The following is a 21,110-nucleotide window of genomic DNA, read 5'->3' as shown; positions in this document are numbered from 1 at the left end:
TGACCTCACTCTCCCCCCGCCTCTGACCTCCTGCCAGGGTTCCCTTAAGCAGAAGCCAGTGGGTAAGGTGCCTAGGTGATGCCATCCACAAGGGCTCAGTCTGCTGGCGCACAAGGGAGGACAGACAACAGTGGAGGATGCATTGAGGGAGGTAATTTACAGAAAATAACCACCAGACTCCCCAAGTAGCTAAAAGGGGATCCAGCCATGTCGTGTCAGTGGTGTTTCTGAAATGCTTTTTGTGACTGAGGCACATGACAGAGACTCCCAAAGAAGAATGCATCGGCTCCTGGTTCAGCATGGACACTTGTGCTGGGCTGTAAGCAGAGCCTTCCTGAAGCTTCCGTAATAGGGAGCAATGGTGGGGAGTCAAAATCACAATGGAGATGCCATGTTTTTGTCACTGTGTCAAATTATGATACTCAGGGGAGGCAAGAAAGTGAGCCGACTGGGAAGTTTTGTGGTACGGAGTCTGAGGCCAAGAACCCCAGAACTGGAGGTTCTGAAGAATTGAAGAATTGAAGCACCGGCTTCAAGCACCCACAGCCTCCAATGCACGCGTGAATCAGAAGGAGCCTCATGAAGAGACACAGCAAATGCAGGCGTTTCCCCTTTATGCAGAACTGGCTCGAGTCTCTGCCTCAGATGATAGCCAGCATTTTGTGAGTTAATGGCGTGTGACGCAGAAAAGGAGCTGTGAAGGGAGCAAATCTCTCTTTAAAGTGAACATTTTATAGAAATCCCATTTTCTCTGGGGCTCAAAGCCAGACTGACTTAGTGGATTAAGCTCGGAGGTTTCACTCCGGGGATGGATTTCAGGTCAAGGCCAGCCTGCAAATCTACATGGGGGGATGGGGAGAGACCTCAGATGAAACCAACTGGTAACGCCTAAAACGCTACCTTGGGATGTCCAGAGGCTGTGTCGCAGAGCTGTGGGGAATAAACTTGGGAGGAATGGAGAAGGGGAGGTGCTGTGGAGATGGCACTAACGTTCACTGCCATATCTGTGGAATTTTCCACCTGCGGCCATTGCCCTGTGCCAACTTTGACAAAGGCAGCCTTAATTGCTTTGTGCCATCAAATGCATTTTTTTGTCACTTCCAGACAAACTGACATAATTATTTCTGTCACCTCGGGATGATTTTTCCCTCCAAGTCACTTCAGATGAGGCAAGAAGCAGGTGTTTCTTATCCTAGCCACACCGGCTTCAAGCACCCACAGCCTCCAATGCAAGCAGCTGCCACGGTCCAGATGTACACATATTTGCACTTTCTCTGTGAGTGTATATTAGGGATAGTGCCTGGGGGGTCTTGAGATCGGTGAGATTCAAGTTAAGACTGTACAATAGGCCTGGCGTGATTAAAACGGTCTCACACACTTCCCTGCCCCACTCCCTCACCTCTTAGCTAAGATGTTTCTGGGTCTGATGATGGGGAAATGCTATCAGGAACTACAATCCTCTTTTATACATATGTGTATATACATATATATATATATATATATATTTATCATTATTATTTTAAAATTTCTTTAATTTTTTGGCCACGCCACGTGGCACGTGTGATACCAGTTCCCCGACTCGGGATCAAACCTGCACCCCCTGCAGTGGAAGTGTGGCGTCCTAGCCACTGGACCACCAGGGAAGTCCCTACGGTACTCTTACTACTGGTTCAAAGGGGACAGCAAAAGCATTTGCATTGTCTCTAATTGCTCCTATTTTCGGTCTGGGATCTATAACACCCCCAATCTACAGGTATAGACATTAAAGAAAAGTCTCCAGATTCATTTTTTTCTGACATGGTCAGGGTCAGGGTTGGATTGTGGAGGTCTTCTTAAGTTATTACTACTTTTGTGGTGTTTGTGGCTGAGATACTAGACATTTGGGTTTTTTTCTTACACCTCCTTTGGAGCCTAGAATCTCTGTGTATTTGACTAGAGTAGTAGCTCACAGGTAGAAAAATGGAACGCTCTCTGTTCCCCAGGCTAATCTTCAACTGTGCTGTGCCTGAGCTTGAATAAAATGTCTCATATTCTATCACTCAAGCAGCGAAAGCTGGTAAAATCGTTTGATGTTCAGGGCTTGGAAAAAACTAAGTGATCTTCCTACAGGATTTGGATTTCCATCTCTTTAAGATATTATTATTATTCCCACAGTGATATGCTTATTTATTTTATAACAAATATTTCTTGAGTGCTGGGCTAGAGTTGAAGCAGGAAGACCAATTGGGAGGTTATTGCAAAAGTCCAAAGAAAAGATAATGGTGGCTTGGACCAGGATGGTGACAGTGGAAACAGGAAAGAGAGTGTGCATTTAAGATGTATTTTGGAGGTACAGTTGACCTGACGTATGAGCTGCATACCAGACATTGGGCTTGGCCCTGAGGCTACAGTAGTAAATAAAACAAATGAGATTCCCTAGCTCATGGAGGTTATATTGCAATGAAGAATAAAGACAGTAAATAACTAGTACATACATTTAAGATATGCATAGAAATTGTGATAATCTCTAGGAAAGAAATACACAGGGATGTAGCAGAGAATAATCAGGGGGAAGTAGGTGGCTACTTAAATTGGGTTGTCATGGAGCGGCCTCCCAAGAGGATGAGACAAGGAGCCAGACAGGTAAGGAGCTGGGGACGCACAATCCAGGCAGATGGAAGAGCCTGCGTGATGGTGTCGAGGCAGGAGAAGCTTGGCACATTCTAGGAATTGTCAGAAGGCTGATGTGTCTGGAGTTGTCAATGATGGGGAGAGTGAATGATCTTGGTAGCTTTGCCGAGATCACACAGTGCCTGAGTACAGTGTTCAGATTTTACTCTACAGGAAACTAGAAGCCAGTGAAGAATCTGAAATAGGGGGAAAACAAGATACAGGGTTTGCTTAAAAAGATTACTCTGGGCAGTCTGTGAAGTATGGACTGTAGGTAAGCTAGCGTTGAAGTGGGGGGCCAGTTGGAAAGCTTTTACATTAGTCTTAAGTGATGGATAGTGGTGGTTTGGACCAAGGAGGTGACAGTGGGGACAAGGAAGAGAGAATGTATTCAAGATATATTTTGGAGGTAGGTTGACAGAACTTAGTGGTTTATTGGATATTGTTTCTGGGTGGATGGAGGCAAAGGGAAATGTTTCTGGCTTAAATAATTAAGTGGAGAGAGGTCCGTTTAATAGAACAAAGAAGACTGCAGTGGATCAGAAGTTAAAATATTTCCTTCCTTCCACTCTTCTTGCTCCATCTTCCAATGCCACATTACTTATTCAATAGTGAAATACTGAGAAGAGTATTTACTGTGCTGAGAGTTAGGAGATGTGGATTTTTGTCCAGCAGCTGCCCATAAGCAGTGGAATGACTGCAACTCATTCAGCTAATTCATGACGCCTCAGTTTTTCTCATGGCTACTGTGGATTTCAAAAGACCTACTATGCTTTGAACTGGATTGATTTTGTTCTGCATGAACCTGCAATTTCTTCCCACTTCCAACACCACCTCTAGGGCACCAAATCCAGAGGAAGGGGCATGGATCTTTATGGCCTAACATCAATTTCTGTAGTAAAAATGGCACTTGGAGAGGCAAATTCTTTGGCCTCCAAATTAATAATAGTTGTTGCTCACCTGCAGAAGTGCTAGAAAAGTTATTTACAGTATAGAACTAAGGAAGTTGATAGATTTTATTATTTTGTTAAGCACCTAAAACAGACAACTTGTTATAGGCAATTGTTTAGACATTGTCATCACATAATTTTTTTATTAATTCATCTGCATAAAATAAGGCTATAAAGTATTTGCATTTGTAGAATATGTTTATACATGCCCTTCTGTCTCTGGAACTCCTTTAGAATAACATTTTACAAAGACATTTGAAAAGCTTAAACTGCTATGCAAATACAAGGTGTTATTAATATTGACCTATGAACTAATTAGATAGTGGTGTGAAGAGAACTTCTCTTCCCTGGTAGTAGCCATTTAAAATTCCAGGAATCAGTTAGAGTTTGAATCCTTACACTTTGACACAGAGCATTATATTGTGGACATCGTATACTAGACATGTCACTTTTGGTGCTGACCTCATGCCAGCTCCTGCTGAAGGGACAGCTGTACACTGATGATGGGTGCCAGTGTCCCCTGTTACAGACAATTGGACCAGAAGATGCACCTGACCCAAGGGTACTCATTCATGGTTTGACCAACAACACATCATGCCTGCACATAACTGAGATATACTCCCAGAGCTAGTGAATTCTTTCTTTTGGATATTCGAATTGGAAAATTCTGAGGAAATAAGGAAGCAGTTACCAGAAGAAGCTGAAAAGTTACATAGAGAGAAGCCATGAGATCGAATCAAAGCCATTACAAACTCAAGTTTTGACATAACAGAGATAATGAATAAACAGGGGCAATGAGGTAAGGAAAGCCCACCATCCTCTTGAAGCAGCGCTCCTAAAAGCCCCCAGTGGCTACTGATTACCAGTTCCAGTAACGTCTCAGTTCTCATCCTCTTCATCTTCTTTGTAGCTTTGGATATGTTTGTTTTCTTTGGAAACTCTCTTCCCCTAATGCTTTATTTCTTCCCCCTTTCTGCCTCTATCCTTGTTTTTTGTTTTGTTTTGTTTTGCTAGATCTCATCCACTGCCTTGTGAGTCATTGTATGGAGATGATCTGAGCTAAGTTCTCTCTTAGGGTGAACTCAAGACACCATTCTTTCAATTTCATGATTATCAGTATCTGTACCTGCATTGATCTCCTAGCACCTCAAACTTTTCCCATCCAAAGCAAAACTTATCATTTCACAGCTATCCTTGCCTCACTTAGCAGATGACACTCCATTTTCTCACTAGCACAGGCTTTAAACCATGACATTACTTTTGATTTATCTTTCTCCCTCACTCCCTGTAGCCATTTTAATATATATATATATATTTTTTTTTTTCTTTTGCCTCTGCAACAAGTCTTAAATATCTTCTCCTCTTTCCATTCTCACTGATGAGCAGCCTTCTCCACATCTAAATGACCCACTTCTCATGTAAATAACTTCTATCTTAAATAACTTCTTTGTGTTGCATTACAGTTCATTGACAAATCCTTCTGGTTACACGGTCATTTCCTCAGGAAAGGAAATTGCCTTACTTAGCTTTGTATTCCTGTCCCCACCTACCCCTATAACTGAGCTCAACACAATTTTCTTTCACATAGGAGGTTCTAGATAAGTATTAAGTGATTTGTATTAAGGGACTTTACTGAATGCCTTTCTCAAATAATGGCATCTGAATCTAACTCCATTGGCAATTTCAAGTTAGTGAACTCTTTTTCCTCTGCCGAATACCTTTGTACTTGGCTCATTTTGGAGGCCTGCCCTATTGACACCTACTTGCAGTCCTCACTCCTCTAGGAAAACTTTAAATGTATGTGAGTTTATTCAAGCAGGGAGAATCGCCAATTGTAGTGCAGTAAAAGCAGATCTTGCGAGGGTTGTGCTATCTTGGGCATGTCAGATGGCTAAGAAATAAATAGGTTTAAAGAAAAAAAACATACCCTCCCATTAGAAGAAAAATGTTTGGTAAGGAAAAACATCTTGAAGGCGGAGGAGGGGAAGGAAACAAGGATATTCTTCAGAAAGTAGCTTGATGAGATGAGGTTATAGGTATAAAATGAAGCCTGACCTGACACTTACCCTTCCTCCACAGGTCTTAATTGGGCCTGCAAGCATTCTCAAAAACGGTAAGATGTCAACACTAATGCAAATAGAAACATTTATCCTGAAAACTTCTATATCAGATATTTTTCAACGGTGTTCTTGCCAAGGTTCACAGAGAGAAGAAAGAAGTTACATGTTCCTGTCGAAAGGAACAGCTGAACTTGAGTTATTACTGAATATTCCCAGAACTGAGCAAAAAGGACAGAATCGGTCTGGAGGTTATCTGAAGTCTCTCACAATGTTAATTCTTTGGCGATTCCACTATTTAAGTAATAAAGTTAATATACGGAGGCCCAGTCTGAGTCAGACTGTCCATGGACAAGATAAGAAACTTCTCTGGACCAGAAAGCTGCTTCTGTCCTCTACACCCTTAAGCTTATTCCATGCTTATCTACTACAACTGCTCAGAAATTGTTCCTTAGAAGTGCTCAGGGCCTAGCAGAGGAGGGGGCTGTGAGCGGGAGACACCAGGGGCTGGGGAAGCAGACTGGGGGATGCGGGGGTGGAAGGGTGGCAGTATTTTTTCCCTTCCCCCCACCTCGACCCTGGCAGCTCAACTTGTATCTGTTGGATATAAATTTTTGTTTGAGGAGAGAGCTCTGCTGCTTTTTTAAAAAAAAGACAGAAAAAGGTAAAGGGGAAAAATGAACTTTGAAAATCGTATATCTAGCAGCTTGTGAAGTAACCTGTGCTTTTTCACTTTCCCCCAGCCAGCCTTCCGGGATGAGGTGGAACTATTGAGCGTTGCCCTGGAAATATGACCTAGAGGCTTGCCTTCTGAGCAATCTCTGGTCCCACCAATAAATGAGAATTTTCTAATGCTTTTTTTAGAACCTTGTGATACAGGCAGACACTCTGCCACCAGGGTATTGAAGAGCCGGGAGAGGTTGGGAGTATTTCTCAGTGACTATTGTACTCAGTCCTATGGCCATTTCAGGCATCATCCGTGAAAAAAAGTGTTTGCGTTTACTGGAATAGAGATTTTGTTTACAGTTTTATTTATGGGGGATTGGGGAGAGGATAGGAAGGAATGTAGAGTTGTAGCTTAAGGATATATCTGGATGCTCAACATTGCTAGTTACTAGAGAAATGTAAATGAAAACAATATTGAGGTACCACCTTACTCCAGTCAGAATGGCCATCATCAAAAAGTCTACAAATAATAAATGCTGGAGAGGGTGTGGAGAAAAGGGAACCCTCCTACACTGTTGGTGGGAATGTGCAGCCATTATGGAGAACAATATGGAGATTCCTTAAAAAACTAAAAATAGAGTTACCATATGATCCATCAATCCCACTCCTGGGCATATATCTGGAGAAAACTCTAATTTGAAAAGATACACGCACCCCAATGTTCATAGCAACACTATTTACAATAGCCAGGACATGGAAGCAACCTAAATGTCCATCGACAGATGAATGGATAAAGACAATGTGGTACATATATACAATGGAATATTATTGAGCCATAAAAAAGAATGAAATAATGCCATTTGCAGCAACATGGATGGACCTAGAGATTATCATTCACTTATTAAGTGAAGTAAGTCAGAAAGAGAAAGACAAACACTATATGACACCACTTATATGTGGAATCTAAACTGTGGCACAAATGAACTTGTCTATGAAACAGAAACAGACTCACAGATATAGGGAACAGACTTGTGGTTGCCAAAGGAGCAGGGAGGGATGGAGTGGGAGGTTGGGGTTAGCAGATGCAAACTATTATGTAGAGGATGGATAAACAAGATCCTACTGTATAGTACAGGGAACTATATTCAATATCCTGTGATAAACCATAATGGAAAAAATGTGGAAAGGAATGTATATATATGTATAACTGAATCACTTTGCTGTATGGTAGAAATTAACACAACATTGTAAATCAACTACACTTCAATAAAATAAATTAAAGATTAAAGAATATGGGATATAAGAATAAGGTACAGGGAGAAGTGAGGGGAACAAATAAAAATTATACCTCCTTATTTTGTTAAATGCTTTCCAGTTTACAAGATGATTTAACATGTACTATTTCACTACAATAAACAGACATCTCATATTCTGCAGCTGGAAGGAGGAAAGGGCAGATCTTTCATCTCCTTAACCTTCTGTTAAGCCCACCTATAAACACCCTATTCCAGGTTACCCCTTCTGTTTGCTTGCTCTGCTCCTGCTTCCTGGCTGCCAAAAGCTGCTGGAGAATCATGCAGTCTTGACCTATGAAAATTCATGTGTCCAAATCCGACTTGGCCACCGTCTCTTCAATAATCATATTTGTGGGCTTCCCTGGTGGCGCAGTGGTTGAGAATCTGCCTGCTAATGCAGGGGACACGGGTTCGAGCCCTGGTCTGGGGGGATCCCACATGCCGTGAAGCAACTGGGCCCGTGAGCCACAACTGCTGAGCCTGCGCGTCTGGAGCCTGTGCCCCGCAACGGGAGGGGCCGTGATAGTGAGAGGCCCGCGCACCGCGATGAAGAGTGGCCCCCACACCACGATGAAGAGTGGCCCCCACTTGCCGCAACTAGAGAAAGCCCTCGCACGAAACGAAGACCCAACACTAAAATAAAATAAATACATAGAGTAGCTATTAATTTAAAATAATAATAATCATAATCATAATCATATTTGTTCGTCTATTCCATGCCCCAAGGCTGCCTTTCTATATCAGTTAATCCAGACCTTTTCCACTCCCCATATAATGGGTTGAACGGCGGTCCTCAGAAAGATACGTACACCTCTAAGCCCTGAGTCTGTGAATGTTACGTTCCACGGGGAAATGGTGTGATTAAATTAAGGACCCTGAGTTGAGATCATCCTGGAGTATCTGGTGGGCCCTAAATCCAATGACAAGCGAGACAGAGGGAGATCTTGCACATACACACAGAAGGCCTTGTGAAGACAGGGGCAGAGATTGGACTAATGCAACCAGAAGCAAGGAATGCCAACAATACCAGCAGCTAAAAGAGGTGAGGATGGATCCTCCCCTGGAGACTTCAGAGGGGATGCAGATCTGACAACACTTTGATTTCAGACTTCCAGCATCTAGATCCATGAGAGAATAAATTTACGTTGTTTTAAGCTACCTGGCTTGTAGTCATTTGCTGTGGCAGCCCTAGGGAACTAACACACTCATTACACTCCTACACTTTCCATCCTTCTTAGCAGTAGGTGGTCCTGACTTGTTGAAACCATCTCCCCCAAACCCCTTATTCACTCTTTCCTTTAACCTGTTTCTTTATCTCCCGATATCGGTCTCTGTAGAAGTATATCCATTATATCTTCCTTCTGTTTGGTCTAGGAGAAAGATTCCCACTCTCTCTTCTTTGCAAATGCTGATTTCTCCATCTGTGCTCCTGATTCTATCCCTTCCCGGGACTTGAGAGACCCAGCTGTCTTCTGCCCAGCATTCTCAGTGTCCAGCTGGGATGGAGGAAGCTTCCAAGGCACTTGGCATTTCCCAGATGTGCAGAGCCATTATGGAAGGAGAAGTCTGAATTAAGGGCTGGATCGGAAGGGGGAAAGGTAAACAAACTCTGAATTAAAGAGTGAAGCAGGAGGACTAGCCAATGGGATCACTAAACTAGAGGAGTGGGAGATTGGAGAAATCAAGAAAGGACTGAAACTAAGTAGAAAGAGGACTACTCGAAACCCCCTGCATGTAAAGCCTCATTCTGGTTCATTTCTCACTTCGTGGGCATAGGCTTGGTGTTCTCACCTTCCTCCATCTCTCTCTCCTTCATTTTTGTCTCTTCTCCATCTCAACTTCATCTTTTCTTCTGCCTTTAGACATGCTCTTCTTTTGTTCAATCTCAAAGGCATGTACATTTCCTAACTGCTTGCCGTGGACACAACGTTTGGTCTGTCCCAAGCTCTTCTTCTGTATTCTGGGACTCAGTAATCTCCTTTCCTCTGGAGACTGCCTTGTTCTCTTGTACCTTCTTACACGGTCCATCCCATTGGCAATAGTGACTGGCCAGTTATTCCTGCCCTGGGATTTTTCACATTGGAATTAAGGAAACTTCTTTGGTGGCAAAGCTGAGGGTGTAAGAGCTACCAGCCACAATTCCCAGTGCCAAGTATAAGAAGCTAGTCTACAGTAGGTGAAAATGAAGCCAAAACTCAAAGAGAAGCAGAGATGGAGTAAGAAAATACAGTTCCAGCAGCATTCCAGCCCCTGGTTATAGCCATCCCTGAAGCTACCACACCCAGGCGCCATCTGAGGTTTGAACAGGTGAGGCAGTAAATTCACCCCATTGCCTATGTTTGCTCAAGTTCAGTTACTGTCACCAAGAAACTAAAAAGTTCTGACCAAGAGGCCTCTCCTTCAAGCTCGTAGAATTCTTTTGTTCACAATGACCACCTCCTTCTATGGTGTCCCAAGACCATTGCTTCCATTTCAAAGTTGGCCTTCTAGACACACTCAAGAGCCTTCTTTTTGTTCTTGACATTTTCTCCCAACAGCATCTGATTGTCTGCTTTCAAACATGCTCCACTCCTCAGACCTCATATTGTACCATTCTGGTCTCTTGTTTCTTTGCTCCTCTCTGCCTCTTTTCCCAGTGGTTTGTCATCTTCCCATACCCCAAATATTGAGAGTCACTAAAGGTTAGCCCATGATATCTTGTTACTCGCTATTTCTGCTCCCATTCTCAGTAATATACACTTTCTCTTTGTCAGCACTCTGGAGTCGACTTCAGTCTAAATTTGTAGCTCAAATTCTTATTGAATATGTCTAAGACCCAGAGGAACTGAGTGACTTTTCCAAGGCTGGCCAGCTGGTTAGTGGCTGCCCTGCTTTCTGAGGGGACTCTCCTGACAATTTATAATGATATTGTTTTATTCTTAGCAAACTGTACACTGGTCTATTTTATGGTTCTTTGTGATTCACAATTTAGTGGTTTATTATTTATATTGCTCTAAAGCTGTGTATAGGGACAGATTGTAGGAGTTGTTATCCCACCATTTTGACCATAAGAATATATTGATTCCATATTTATGAACACAATCATTTTAATCAGAATTATATCACCATTGCCAAGAAAGACTTTTTTGAATCAAACTACATTAAGCCAATTTCATTATTTGATCAATTTTTCTATATAAACCATTTAAACAGTTTTCATTTTTTCTATTTTCATTTAACTGGAATTATTTTTCTCAAAATCAATTCCTTCTCATGAATTTTGTGATGAGGATTTGATTTATCCATCAGTTTTTTTCCCCAAACATATCAAATGTTACATATTATATCTTCTGCTATTACAGGTTTTCTTTTAAGACCCTTACTTTCACCAAGTATAATTGTCCAGGGTCAGATTTTGCAGATATAAATTTTGTTTAGAAGATTTGTTTCTTCTAACACTTTTTAGTCAAGGGTAAAATTTCCCATATGCCATTGTCTGTTTTATTTGTGTCAATTATTTCAAGCAAGTGTATTTTTTCTCAGATCAATGTTTGAATTTTCAATGTTACCAACAAGATTGATTCTTTAGTCAATTTTTCATTTATAGTAAGTTTTTCTGTGTGCAAGTTTTAGTCATTGTCAATTTTGTTTTGTGTTTTCTTCCATAAGTAATATTAATTATGAATTAGACAAAAGATTGACAGTTTGTATTCTATTAATTCAGTCCCAAGTATCAGAGGGGGTCCCACTACACTGTAGGTGCTGTTCTAGGCACTTGGGATGTAGCTGTGACCGCAGACAATGTAGTAACCTTTCTAATATGGGCTAGAAGAGAACACACAAGCAAACACATAAATGGGAAAAAGAATTTTATATTGAAAAAAAGACCATAGAGAAAATTAAACAGTATAATGTGACCATGACAGGTTAGAGTACTACATTAGATTCGTTTGTCAAGAAAGGTCTTCCTGAAAAGGCACATTTGAGCTGAGACTTGGATGACAAAGTGACAAGCATAGAAAGATAGGGGAATAAGTTTCTTAACTGTTATACTAGGAAAAGTATAAAAATGTGTTCTTAAACTTCCAAACATATTGTGTACCACTTTCTCACACCATGTGAGGAATGAAAAACAAACTGTGGGGTGATAATGTTGGAGCTGATACATACTGTTATTCCATATTGCTTTCGTGCTCATGGCCACATATGGTAAGTAAGAAATATGTAAAGGAAAATGGTTGTGCCGTGGGGGAGGGTAGAAGAATAAATATATTTTTGTTCCCCAGATTATTTGTTTCGGTGTATCTTTTCAATAAAAATATGTAGTACATGTGCCTTGGACACTAATTTTTCACTAGGCTGGGCGATTTCGTATCCCCTCAGTGACATTGAAAGTTCAATCATGCAAACATACTGCATTTTATTCTTCTTTTGTCTCACCTTTGAGGACTAGGCATTCAAACAGTACTTGTGGATTGATGGTTCCTAAATTTTCTAGCTGCAAATATAAATGAAATTCTAAATATAGATTTTCTGATGAAAAGCAGAATTTAAACTTCTAAAATGAAATAGTAAGTTCTTCAAACAGTCATGGCAGGATCCAGCCATTTGAATTACGGTGCAGCGGACATCTGTAGACTTTTCTCTCTCAGGGAAACTAGCTTGAAATTAGTCAAACTCTTCTTACAAAATGCCATTAGGCCAACTTCTCTCCTTTTCAAATAGGAATAACTTTTGGGCAAAGGAACTTGCCAAACAACAGAACAAACTCTCCTTGAAGAGCGAGAGGACGACAGGCAGCTGTTCACACAAAGACTGAGACAACGCTGACCACCTGCGGTTTAAATGGCAGTCACGTTTGCTCTTTCTTCCAAGGACTGGTGCTCAAAAATGTGCTCTTGTTCCCCTCATGGCCTGGATGGAACCATAATGAGGAGCCGGGGAGGTTCAGCTGTACTTTTACTCACGCAGGGATGGGGGTGGTCTTTTCTGCCTCCCCCTCCCCCATCCAATCCCCTTTCCATTCTGCGAGGTGTAAATACACACATTCACACCCACTGACACTGGTAACTTTCAGCAAAGTGTAGGTTTTGCTTAGAGAGCCCCTTTTTAACAAACAGATGATGTGCACATAATATTTTTACTACTCAAAATCTGGACAACTTAGCATTAAGTTGAATCATTGAAAGAGCTCCAAGGAAAACTGTATAATATAATGTGCTCTGCCAATGCTTGAATCTTTTTTATTTTTCCTATAGAATCACAAGAATTATCCCTGAAATAAATAAATAAAAGCCAGTCTCTACCCAGGAATCTAGATTTGCGCAGCATGGTTTCATATGAAGTGATGGCGGCGACAATACTTAAACGTTTTTGGTGTTGTACTCTCTGAAGATATTAATCCCAAAAAACATCACATCCCAGAGTAAGCACAGCATTTGGGCAGCATTTCTATTACTGCGAAGCCTTGGGGAAGTCATTTATCCCCTAAATTCTGACATTATCTTTGTAAAACAAAACTTATTCATCTATCCATTCATTTTACAAATATCTTTTGAGTATTGACTATACGCCAAGGACCTAAGAACTGAGAATATAAAGACAAAAAATATGGTCCTTGCCCTCAAGAAGTTCATTGACTAGCAAGAAGACAATCATTTATACAAATAAATGTTATAATATGGTATGCTATCTCATATATAACAGTCTCTGTGGTGATTTTCAATTGCTGCTGTAACAAATTACCACAAACTTAATGACTTAAAATACACACATTTATTCTCCTACAGTTCTGGAAGTCAGAAGTCTAAAACTAAGGTGTTGACAGAGTAGCTGTGTTCTTTCCGGGGGCATCAAAGGAGAATCTGTTTCTTTCTTTCTTTTTTTTTTTTCTTTTTTTTTTTCTTTATTTTTTGTTTTTATGTTTCTTTCTTTCTTTCATTTTTTGTTTTTACCTTTCCCAGCTCTTATAGAAGCCTACATTCCTTGGCTTGTGGCCCCTTCTACATCTTCAAATTGCATCATTCCAATGTTACATCTCCTTTTTCTAACCTTGACCCTCTTGCCTCCCTCTTATAAAAACCTTTTATGATTACATTGACCTCCCACCCCCACCTAAATCACCCAGAATAATATCCCTATCTCAAGATCCTTAACTTAATCATATCTGCAAAGTCCCTTTTGCCATGGAAAATAACGTATTCACAGGGTCTAGGATTAGAACGTGGATGTTTTTGGAGGGACGTTATTCTGTCTACCATAGTATTTATTATAGTAAAAAAGAGACCTCTTTATAAAGTAAAATGTAAGCTTAGGAGAAGGCATCTTTAGTCTAATGAGAACCAAAGAAGGGGCAATGTTTGAGCTGGGATCTGAAGGCTGAATAGGAGTTTGACTGAAAGAGATGTTGGAAGAAAGCTGTGCAGGGAGAACAATGATATCCTATCTGTTTGAAGAAAGGGAATCATTCTAGAAGAACAGAACATTACAATATAAGAGAGTACCTTAGAGAAACTCTGGCTCCAACCACAATGCTTAACATTCAAGGAAACCAGAAGCCCAAAGATGTGTGATGACTTGACCAAAGGCTGACAACTAGAGAGGGTGAGGCCACGAAGAAACTAGAACCCTGGTCCCTTTCTCCCACCCAATCCCTTATGAAGCCTTCCAATCCTAAGATATATACTTAGGTCCAGATGGCAGGGACCTCTGTCTTCTTTCTAATTTCAATAAAATTAATGAGAGCTGATTGCAAAAATCAACGCATTCTTAACTGGCAAAGTACAGTGTTTGATTCTGACTGAAAAACATTTTTTCCCCAAAAAGCTTCAGAGGTCTTCTGGATTGATAGTTTAGAGCCATCTGAAAGATATAAAGATAATAAGCCATATTCATTTAAAAAAATGACAGCTCTATAAGCTCAGTGATTTCTTCTTAGACAATGCCTTGGCAGGTGCCAGTGGCAAAAACTGTCTGACTACAAAATGGATGTTTGTTGAATAAAACCCATTAATGCTTATAGAATTCACTGTCTCGGGGATGAGTTCATGACAATGTGACGTTCACAGAGATGTTCTAAATGGGCTTTTGTGCATTATCTTAGTCACCGGTGGGAAAAAAGCCCAGAATTGGCTGGTAATCTGCAGTCTGAGCTTTCATAAATACTAATCTCAGTGATAGGCCGTAAGGGGACCTAACTGTATCCTAGCACAATGACAGCCCTTAAGTGTGACTGTGCAGATGCCCTGCACAGACGTCATGATCACCAGTGTCCTTTCATGGGAATTCAGAGAATTAATCCTGGTCTCCTTTCCAGATGTTCCTTTGGGAAAATTCCACATTCATCTACAGGGTTTTGTTTTGCTGTTTTGTTTTTAACTTATGACAAGGAAGCAGTGGATAGTTCTGCCTGATTCTGTATTATTGAAGGCCCACTGACTCCCCTTCAAACTGCTAGGTATACTCCTGCGTTTGGTGTCTCGTTTGGGGGAATCCCACAATGATCAGTTTCTCTTTAATTTCATATTTTCCATTTTGGAGTGTATATTTGGCATAAATGCATGGGGATTTAGAGTAAGAGACACGGAGTCAAAGATTTCATTTCAAATCAGTCAAAGATTTCATTTCAAAGATAAGTTAGACATTTGAGAAGAAATAATCTCCTTCACCAAATGCTTCACGAAATGAAATTTAAGTCCTATTTCACCAGAAACTTAGAAGATGATCACTGATACTTTTTGAGAATGCTAATATTGCAAAGAGATAAGAATGATGTGGCAGTCTTTCATAAGTACAGAAAATGATTAGATCTAGATTGGGGAACCTGTAGTTTAGTCTGAAGGGAGCACTCTGGCTGACAAATTAGTTAGAAATGGGGACCAACAGTTCAGGAAATCTGTCAAGGCAGAGAGAAATTGGCTAGAGAATTTGAGGAGCTGAGAATGAGGGATTGTGGGACCTGAATTGGCCGTGGACCCAATAGCAAAATTGATTAAGCTAAGAAAGACAATATCCCAGACAGGGTGTTGAAGGAAAAGACTGTCACATTCCAATGGTGGCCAGGCAAGGGGTATAAGAATCCAGGGACAGGGAAATTCGGGTGCTGGGGGCACTGGGAGGCATGCATTTTGCTCCTGCAACCCTGATGTGGTTAAAGCCAAGAACCCAGGCCAGACATGGCAGAATCTTGCTTTCTCTATGTTGGAGGATGGATGGGGGAGACTGGTATTTTGAGTGCATCTGGAAAGGATTATCTCTAAGTAATATTTATACTACTATTTAATAGTAATAACAGAATAATTTGGGCTAGATTGTACAGCTGGACAGATAGGGTTCAAAGCTTTTCTAGCCAGGAATGTGTGGCTCTACTTAATCTCTCTGGAATTCAGTTTCATTGTCAATAAAAGGGAAATTATATCATCCTGTGGTTTGTTGGTGATGATGGAATGAAGTAACGAAGGTAAAGTGCTTGATCCCACAGTTGGACTCAGTGAACATTGGTTTCCTTTGAGGTTGTGATCTCTATGATTCTCTGGGTACAACACCAAGGAGGGCTCCCATGTTCATTGTCTCCCTATTCTTGGTTCTTTTATGTCTTCTTAGACATCTCCTACCTCCATTTCTTATGTTATAAAGAAGCCCACATAAAGCTAATTGATGAACATGGGTCTTAGCCACAAACTCAGTGGAAAAAAGAAAAATATAACTTTCTTAATTTTTCCATAGCTAAGCCTAATTTCTATCACAAGGCCCTATATGCCAATAACAAATTATTCCTGAAATCTTAGTGATGTAACACAGCAAAGGTTGGCAGGGGGCTCTTTTCTGCATGATGTAAGTGACCCAGGCAGATAAGGGCTCTGTCATCTTCTAGCCACACGATCTTGTAGACATGGCCTCTAAGTCTCTGCAAAAATGTAAAAGAGAGCTGGACGAGGTGTACTATCTCTTGAATGCCTCAGCTTTTGATCGCTTCTCTTCACAGTCTTTTGGCAGGAACAAGTCACGTGGCCCCAACCTAGGCTACAAAGAAGGCTGGCAAATATAAACGATATATATTGTCTTCTTATAAACTTTAAGTGTATTAGGGCTTTGGGGGGTGGTATGTAATAGAAGAAACCCAACTGAAATTACACTAAGCAAAAAAGGAAGTTTATTAGCTCACAGAACTGAAAAGGGGTGTTGTTACTGGAATGAAGCATGGCTGGATCCAGAGACTCAAATTAGGTAATGAGTTTTGGTTTCTCTCCATCTCTGAGCTCAGCTTGGCTTGGCTTCTGTCTTTAGGATGTTTTTCTCCATGTGGTGCTTAATAAAAATGGCTGCCAGCAGCCCTCAGCCCATATCCCCCCAGCTTAGTAAGACTATTGGAATAATCCAGTCTTCCCTTAAAGTGCTCATGGAAGAGTCCTGAGAAGGACTCTGATTGGCCCAGCTTTGGTTCATGACATCCCTGTGATAAGGATTGGAGGGAGAACAGATTAATCTCCACTCAAACCACATGACGCAAGTTTCCCACTGGAATGCCGAGTTCCACTGGGGCAAAGGGCAAGAGCTGCAGGACAGTCAACAACGCCAGCTGCCCCTCACAGCAAGGAGCACTCTTTAATGCTCCCCCTTCCCACACATCACTTGGGGCCCGTAAGTGGCTTCTATCATGCCCGCCCAAGGGAGTTATATTGGACGTGATAGGTGCCCATGGGCCAACGGCCACCCAATATTCCTATGAAATACTGGTTATTTTTTTGTAAATTTGACACAGAACACAGCTGGGAGATATTTGAAATAGAAAAGCACTATGATCAATGATCTATGCCAAATCATAAAATCGTTCTTTTAAAAGTGAAAAAAATAAGGATGCGTCACACGGGCAGGAGGAATTTCTCATACTGTCTTTATGGAGTGCGTTATGGCCAGCCTGGATTACTGTGTTGCTGTATCTCAATCCTTTCCAGGAAGCCATCACTCCATCTCCCATGCCCATCAGCCCCAATTCAATCCTGTGCCTGCCAGGCCTCCATCTGAGTGGCCATCTAGCAAAATAAACAATGACATTAGTGACTGTGGCCTCCTGACGACTTCCCCAGTTCTGTTTCTAAAGCCCATTTAAAATACATTTCTCATTTTACTACACATTCAAATTTTATTCCTCTGGTTATAGAACTATAAATGTCTGCATTTCATAGAGACTCAAAATGAAGGGTATATAAGCATATATAAATCACACTGCAAAAGTTTTATTTTCTTCATTGTTCTTGATATTTGGCTGGGTGAAAATTATATTATCTGGCAACTGCTCACATTCTTCCACATCTAAATATGCAAAAGAGGCCCACACACAATGCATTTTTTTCACAATTAGGCTACTATAGATCGTATTTTAAGGTGAAATAAAATTTTCTTCCTGAAATCTAACAACGCTCTGGTGGGTATGCATATTTTTATGCCCATATGATTGGAGTTAAGTTTCATCGTATAAAAATTTGGGAAGTTCAATTGTTGGGAATTGAAAATTGATCTACTGTGTAAAATGTGCAAAATGGGAATAATAAGATTGACCCTTCCTCAGGAGGTAACTTAGAAAACAAGGACACAGCCTCTGATGATGTACTGGGAGGCTCTTCAAACTTGGGATTTGATAGCTCTATAGAGGAGGGAAGGCCTCTGGAGCTTTGTGAAAATAGGAAAGGAATGCCTTTCCCTACTGCCTGGGAGTAGAGAGCCTGTTTCTCTGTTCCTTTAAACAAATAAACAAATAATGACCAGGTGTGGAGGCTGCATCGTGAGCTGTGGACGACTCCATCCTCTACAGCTGAGAGTACTGCAAAGCAGAGGTGCCCTAACGATCTGTTTATTCTTCAGCAAAGAAAAAAGTCTCATTCTGAATTTTTTGGAGGAAGTAGACTTAGGATCCCTGAATTTAACCTTCTGCCCACCCAACCACGACATCTATTTGAGAAGTCCTTAAATCACTCCCATATTCATAATTTCCCAAGACCATGTCAATGCACCAAGGTTTTTGCACAAACTAGCAGGATCACCTCGAATAAAGATGTATAAGCACCCCAACACAGTGAGTACCTGAAAAGACAAGACATCATCTTTAAAGTTCTCACTCTTTTCCGGTAACCTTTTCCATGAACTTCAGCTTCTGGAAAAGATAGAACTTCCCAACCCACAGGGGCACAGCTTCTGGCAGAAACCAGAAGGCCAGACCTGGAATCTATAAATCCCCATTTCCTGAATAAGCCACATCTTTAAGGATCCCATTTTTATGTGTTTTATTCAATACAATTAATACAGTTGAGTACTCAAGAAATATGATGAACACACGTGAAGAAAAACAAATTAAGGGATGACTGGAATATCTCTTCAGTTGTCCTGCAGCTGGCAAGATTGTACAAGTTTCTAATTCTTGCTTCCTTTCCTCAAACCCTGAAAGCCAAATAGATTTTCAGCAAATTATAGAGTTTTAATCATTTAAAGAGGGGTTTTATGTTTCCAAGAAAAGAGAGACTCTGAAGTTAAGCACTTCCAAAATCGACATGGCAAAACATTCCATAAACAACGGATAAACATAGATTGTATAGACATAGAATATGCACTTGGCAATTCAACACAACTCTTACTTGAGAATGGGTAAGACTTGGTCATGTGCCCGTTCCCTAGTTTGGAGTTAAAGTTCCCCAATGAGAAATCAAAGGAATTGGTGCTGGGTATGGGAAACCCACAGACACAGCATCACACGTCCATACTAGTCACACAACCTAAAAACGCACCGTGGTGTCATAGAAAGAATAATATCCAGTCATACGAAGACTTGGGTTGGAATTCTGGGTTTGACATTTTTGGAAGTGTGACTTTAGGCAAATTATTTAACTTCTCTAAAACCCGGTTTTCTCTCCTGTAAAGTGGGCATAAACATACCTACCTGCATTGCTCACATACCAACAGTACAAGTAGAAAGCTGCATTCCTATAAGGGAATCTCTAAATTCAATGATAAATCTTTAAAATAAGCAAACTAGTGTACAGCACCGGTGAAGAAATCTCAAGCTAGAATTGTGTTTGGATTAAAATTCATCAAGAGCCTGAGTGAATTACAAAATCATGGTTATTTCCCTTGATTTTAGAGTAATTAGGAGTACTGCAGACTTGAACCACTATCCCTCTTAAACCCCATACCCTACTTTGAAAGACCTCGGCTCCCCCTCCCCCGAGAATTCCCCAATCTTTGTATCATTGGCAGTGCTCTAATCCCATGTAATTGTATTAGTCTCAATAGCAGATTAGCTCTAAATGCCCCCACAGAAAGGGAGCTGTCAGCCCTGCTATTGTTTTCCACTTAATGTGATTCCCGGCAGCAAAGAAGAAAGGCAGCCAGAGCCTTCCGTCTCACATTACAGACCACAGTTTCTAAACCAATTAAGGAAAAGGGATTTACAGTCCTCAGGATTAGCGACTCTGTTTATATTATCCTATATTTCTTCTCATAATACCCTCCATTTCATGTCTCCTAACAGCCTTCTCTCCATCTCTGGAAATCTCCCTTCCACTTACCCATACATTTCCCTATTTACTTCTCTGCCTTTGCTATTTGAGTGCAGTCACCGAGCTAGCTAATTCTTACTGATTGTTTTAATTATGTTTCCAAATCCTCATGCGTTTGCTGTCAGGAGAACTCCGGAACGAAAATGCTGGGGCTCAGCCCGAGCCTGATATTCAAGCAGACCTTGATAAAGCGGTACATTTCTGTGCAAGCAATCATTCCAATTAATTGAATAAAAACATCCTGCAGGATGTTTATCAGAGAAATAAAGCTTGGCTCTCAGGAGGCAGATTGGTCAGTATCCTGATATTGCAGCAAAAGGTGCCAATTGTTTTCCTTTTTTTAGAATTACATCTGATGTGGAAGGTGAAATGAGGTTTCGCTGAAGCAAGGGAACAAATGAGAAGATGATACTTCAGAAAGAGATCCAGACCATTTTTTAAAAATCATGGCCTGATGTGAGTGTTGGTCTGAGTCTCCTCTTTTCTCTTACTTTTCTAAGGAAAGCTCATGCCACAAGAAGTCCAACTGATTTTCTTCTACCCAAACGTATGTATAATTTTGCCCTTGGCTGGTGCCTGAACAATGAACACCTCGCTCGATGAGTTTCTATTAGAACCAAATGGGTTTGGAGAAGCATTTTTACTCTTAATGGAGCTTTTCTATTGAATTCCATTTTTCAGAACTTTATTTTAGTTTCAGTTGAATATTTAAACAGGTTTAAATTTTAAATATCTCTGCTGAACAAGCCCAGATATATATCTTTTAAATTGCTGTAATACTTCACTGGGTTTCCTTTTCAACCTGATACAATATGCATAATCCATTATGTTAGCATTACATAAGTTGAGTATGCTCAGACACCAGGCTAAGGCACCCTTTTTACAGTTAAGTCACACCATTACGATGGACTGTCTTATCAAATTATTTTTATAACAGCTTTGTTACTAACAAAGCATAAAGAGGGT

Source organism: Balaenoptera musculus, chromosome 7, assembly GCF_009873245.2.
Source record: "Balaenoptera musculus isolate JJ_BM4_2016_0621 chromosome 7, mBalMus1.pri.v3, whole genome shotgun sequence".
NCBI classification, from domain to species: Eukaryota; Metazoa; Chordata; class Mammalia; order Artiodactyla; family Balaenopteridae; genus Balaenoptera; species Balaenoptera musculus.
This window is presented reverse-complemented; position numbering follows the sequence as displayed.